We start from the raw sequence: 5,549 nt of genomic DNA, 5'->3' as shown, positions 1-5,549 counted from the left end.
GGCACATGCACCAGATGCTTGTGCCCTGCCACAGTTCTTGACAACGAGTGTTGGCAGCTTTCTGAAGGACCAAGGATTACTGCCTGGAAAAATTTGTGGACCAGAGGTAAAGATACTGATTCTGATCTTACTTTGTTCTTCGGCTCTGACCACGCTAGGCTGTTTTAGCTGCTAGTTGGGAGTGTACTTGATTTAAGACCCATCTTAGATTTGATTCAATGGCGATTTGAACAGCTTTCAGTTTCACAAGTCTTTTGTATCCAAATGTGCAACATGAGCTTTTCTGAAACCTGCAATGAGCCTACGTCGTCACTGACTGAGAGTTGGAAAAAAAGGCTCTGTGGCGCAATGGATAGCGCATTGGACTTCTAGGCAATCATCATTGGAGAAGTGATTCAAAGGTTGTGGGTTCGAGTCCAACCAGAGTCGCAGATTTTGAAGGAGTTGTCTGAAAATGGATCAATGAAGCCCCTTAAAATTGATCATTTGTGGACAATTTTGCGACTAGATTGCAGTGTGCTTGGTTGAGGACCAATGATTCACTATATTCAATGGAGTTTTGAACAGGTTTGGACCCATAAACCAGGTGCATCATTGGTCCGTGGTGTGTCCTTTGTGTCAATATGACCTCCTGTTTTTTGCCAATGAAAAATAATCCATGGTTTCTACTGTCAACGGTTGGCTGCCAGGACAAGGTAGTGTGGCCGAGTGGTCTAAGGCGCTGGATTAAGGCTCCAGTCTCTCAGGAGGCGTGGGTTCAAATCCCACCACTGCCATTTGGCAAGCTTCATGTGATGGCCTGTTTACATGTCAGGAAATCTGTGTAGCTTCAACGTCTTATGTGTGAGGACTTCAAGCAAAATGTTCCCAATCACACTGTTTGACACAGAGTGTTGGCAGGTTTCTGAAGGACCAAATGTTGTCTTTTTTGTGCATCTTGCTCCATTCCTGTTGACTGCTTCCCGTAGGCTTTCACACAAAAGAAAACCTCACCCGTCCAATCCCATTGCTTGGGAATAGAGAGCAGAGTGGCGCAGCGGAAGCGTGCTGGGCCCATAACCCAGAGGTCGATGGATCGAAACCATCCTCTGCTAATTAACTGTATGTTCATCATCATTGGTCCATGGTGAGTCATTCAGACCTCCTTTTCACTTTATTGCCAATGATAAATGATCCATGGTTTCCACTGCCGAAATTGGTGTCCAGAAAAAGGTAGTGTGGCCGAGTGGTCTAAGGCGCTGGATTTAGGCTCCAGTCTCTCAGGAGGCGTGGGTTCAAATCCCACCACTGCCATTTGACAAGCTTCATGTGGCGGCTTGAAAAGTAATCTGAAACTGTTGCAAAGCCACCATCAAGAAAGTGCATACCAAAGGCAAGAACCTTCTTATGCACCAATTTAAAACATTAGCCACAACGGAAGTCAGGCCTACTGATTTGGCACATGCACCAGATGCTTGTGCCCTGCCACAGTTCTTGACAACGAGTGTTGGCAGCTTTCTGAAGGACCAAGGATTACTGCCTGGAAAAATTTGTGGACCAGAGGTAAAGATACTGATTCTGATCTTACTTTGTTCTTCGGCTCTGACCACGCTAGGCTGTTTTAGCTGCTAGTTGGGAGTGTACTTGATTTAAGACCCATCTTAGATTTGATTCAATGGCGAGTTGAACAGCTTTCAGTTTCACAAGTCTTTTGTATCCAAATGTGCAACATGAGCTTTTCTGAAACCTGCAATGAGCCTACGTCGTCACTGACTGAGAGTTGGAAAAAAAGGCTCTGTGGCGCAATGGATAGTGCATTGGACTTCTAGGCAATCATCATTGGAGAAGTAATTCAAAGGTTGTGGGTTCGAGTCCAACCAGACTCGCAGATTTTGAAGGAGTTGTCTGAAAATGGATCAATGAAGCCCCTTAAAATTGATCATTTGTGGACAATTTTGCGACTAGATTGCAGTGTGCTTGGTTGAGGACCAATGAGTCACTATATTCAATGGAGTTTTTTTTTTTTTTTTTTAAAGATTTGTTTTTGGCCTTTTGCCTTTATTGATAGAGGGAGGACAGTGGATAGAGTCGGAAAGGGGGAGAGAGAGTGGGGAGAGACATGCGGGAAATGGGCCACAGGCCGGACGCGAACCCGGGCCGCCCGCGTGCGAGGACTGAGCCTCAACACGTGGGGTCGCGCGCACTGCCGCTGCGCCACCGGCGACCCCTATTCAATGGAGTTTTGAACAGGTTTGGACCCATAAACCAGGTGCATCATTGGTCCGTGGTGTGTCCTTTGTGTCAATATGACCTCCTGTTTTCTTTTGCCAATGAAAAATAGTCCATGGTTTCTACTGTCAACGGTTGGCTGCCAGGGCAAGGTAGTGTGGCCGAGTGGTCTAAGGCGCTGGATTTAGGCTCCAGTCTCTCAGGAGGCGTGGGTTCATATCCCACCACTGCCATTTGGCAAGCTTCATGTGATGGCCTGTTTACATGTCAGGAATTCTGTGTGACTTCAAACTGTTATATGTGAGGAATTTAAGTAACCTGCAAATCTTCCCCCCCACACTTTTTGACACAGAGTGTTGGCAGGTTTCTTAAGGACCAAATGTTGTTGTCTTGTTTGTGCATCTTGCTCCATTAGTTTGACTACTTTCCGTAGGCTTTAAAACGAAAGGAAACCTCACCACTCCACTCCCAGTGCTTCATCATTTGTCCATGGTGCGTCATTCAGATCTCAGTTTTACTTTATTGCCAATGACTAAGGATCTATGGTTTCGAATGTCGAAATTTGTGTCCAGAAGAAGGTAGTGTGGCCGAGTGGTCTAAGGCGCTGGCTTTAGGCAGTGCTTGGGAATAGAGAACAGAGTGGCACAGATGAACACTAGCCCGCTCTCCTCGTCCATTTCTTGCCAATCAAAAAGTTGCCCCTTTCCATTTCTTGCCAAATCCCAGCCTCCATTTTCGGATTCCATTTCTTGCCAATCAAATCCGATCCGCCCTCTCCATTTCTTCCCAATCAAAATACTCCCCTGCCTCAACTCCCGCCCTCACCGTCTCGACCAATTGGAAGACTGTTGTCACCGCTCTGAGAAGAACTTCTGTCAAGCGGTGACGTCTGACGTCTTGGACTGTGAAAGTTTATCCTAATTCTCCGACGGTAAGCCTTTTGTATTTTATTACATTTTTTTATTTCATTATTACTTGATGAATAACTGAGCTAGCTAGTGCAAAATGCAGTGATGTGTTTTTCGCTATTCTATATTCACGTACTGTTTATAGCCCGTCTTCAAAGGAGCGTCTAACCGTAACCGTCGGCAAATCTAGGTAAACACCAAACGCAACTAACTTACCCCAACACAAATCAATTGTATCAAAAGCCTGTAAAATGGTGTCAGTTACTTGCTATATTCGCACTTTTAGTAACTTCTCATTCCGATATTTGTAACGGCGAATCAATTGTATGTCGACTTTCTGTTACTTTTAATGTACTGTCATAAATGTAACCAAAATTACCTGCAAATCTACCGGAGGCCTATCAATGATTAAAATGTTGCTAGAAACTCGCGGTTATCGCAGTTGTATTAACTCATCATTCTGATGTTTGGGACGTTTAGTATCTTGTATGTCGAGTTTCATGAAGGTCTATAATCGTAAATGTAGGCTAACCAAAAACTCCGGCAGATTTATCCAAGCCCATGTAAAATGTTGCCGGTAACTCGCTGTTGTCGCGCTTTTATTCATTTATCATTCAGATTATTCTTAGCTGTCACGGTGAATCTATTGTGTACCGAGCTTCTGTTAGCCTATATTATCATACATGTAACCAAAACACCGGCAAATCAACCGTATCAAGTCTGTAAAGTGTTGCTCTTTAGTTGTCCGTCATGGTTAAGTCATTTTACATCCGCTTGCTCTTTTTATGTAGTCTACTGTAAAATTGATTAAAAACACACGTTTAGGCTGTAAAATATTACTTCAAAGTAGAAATTCTTTAGTTTAAGTCATCGTTCCCTTTACTGATTATGTCAATGGTACATTTACTAAAGCGAGTGACTGGCTCAGTCACTCGTCTAATATTTGCCTATCAAGACAATTTATTGCAGATTAAGCCTTTACATTGCATAATTATTGTATAAAAACAGATATTAAGCCTCTGATAAACTCAAGCCAGTTTCTTCACAAAGTTACAATGTGATTCTCAATATTCAGACAGTAAGAACCAGGTCACTGGAGAAAATAAACATTCCTTATAACATAAAATCTTACTTTGAATGTGATTGTTTAAGTCTTAGTTTTTTTGTTTCCCATTCAGCGAGATAAGACACTCTGAAGTACCTGACCTGACTCAATTTTTCAAACACAGATGGCACCCAAAACCAAAAAAACATCGTCCCATGGCGGATTATGAGTGGCTGTCCCGTCTAAGGAAGTTTGCCAGTACAGGGGTTTGGCCTGGTGATGCTGGAAATAGACCAGCCCCTCAACAAACAAAGTGGCACGAATTATATAGCAAGGTATAAGTCAGGATATGTCAATGTTGACTTACCAAAAATTTAAAACAATCTGGTGAATTTAAACACTTGTTTGTTACAGATTGAAAAGTGTCCACTCCAGAATCGGGGCCACATGTCTTTGTTTGGTGGAGCACAGGTCTGCGTGTGTGGATTTCACACGAAGGTAAAGCTATTAACCCCCCCCCCCCCCCCTCCCCCTGAGGATGGCCTGCCCAGACCCCCCCCCCCCCCCCCCCCCCCCCCCCCCCCCCCAACCTATCCCATCCTATTCTTCTTTCTGCATCTTGTCCCATCTCCCCCATCCCATTTTCAAGCCCAGCACAGTTTAGCAGATGGCTGTTCCGTCATGGGCCCGGGTCTGCTGAAGATTTCTGCCTGTTAAAAGGAAGTTTTTTCTTGCCACGCCATGACGGATTAAGCTGGGCTCTTGTAACATAGCCATAAGTAAGGTCCTTTACCTGCTTTTTGTAAACATAACAATGAGCATGGTCTTGTTACCTGCCCTTTTGTTAATGTTAACAGACAAACAGTAAGGTCCTTTACCTGCTTTTGTAAAGTGTCTTGAGATAACGCCTGTTATGAATTGACGCTATATAAATAAAGATTGATTGATTGATTGATGAAAGAAAAACTTGAATACTTACATTGTGAAAAGATTAAAAGCAAGTAAGAAACGAACAAGGAGTTAATTAAAAAAATATATGAATTACATCAATAATATGAAATAGAAATTTTAAACTATAACAGTATTAAACAATACATACCTACACCTTTGAATAATTGTTGAGTGTGAGTTTGTTTTTTGTTTTTCAGACACCTCCCATACAGACTGACACAATCTCAGCTGCGGTCGGCCCAGCTCTTTTAACCACAACTACCTCTGCTGCAGTTTCTTCAGGTGTTGCTGCACCCTCTGCTTCTCCAGTGCGACCTAAATTGAGCCTTGCAATGGTACTAAGTACAATTACTTGATTAAAAAAAAATCTATTCAAAATCAAGAGAATGTGTAAACAGATGCATCATGTTTACCACATCTGGATAACTTAATTTTTA

The 5,549-nt window shown here is 43.0% G+C and overlaps 1 long non-coding RNA gene across 1 annotated transcript; it reads left to right on the top strand.

Annotated features, from left to right (window-relative positions):
* Nucleotides 1–3,059: 3,059 nt before the first annotated feature.
* Nucleotides 3,060–4,643, top strand: LOC306829825. The gene is made up of 3 exons (XR_013779913.1): nt 3,060–3,139; nt 4,346–4,496; nt 4,576–4,643. It is a non-coding gene; the product is annotated as an uncharacterized lncRNA (long non-coding RNA).
* Nucleotides 4,644–5,549: the final 906 nt, after the last annotated feature.

This window comes from Symphodus melops (genome assembly GCF_947650265.1).
Source record: "Symphodus melops genome assembly, chromosome: 9".
NCBI classification, from domain to species: Eukaryota; Metazoa; Chordata; class Actinopteri; order Labriformes; family Labridae; genus Symphodus; species Symphodus melops.
The sequence above is the reverse complement of the archived record's forward strand: the minus strand, read 5'-3'. Positions and strand labels throughout refer to the sequence as shown.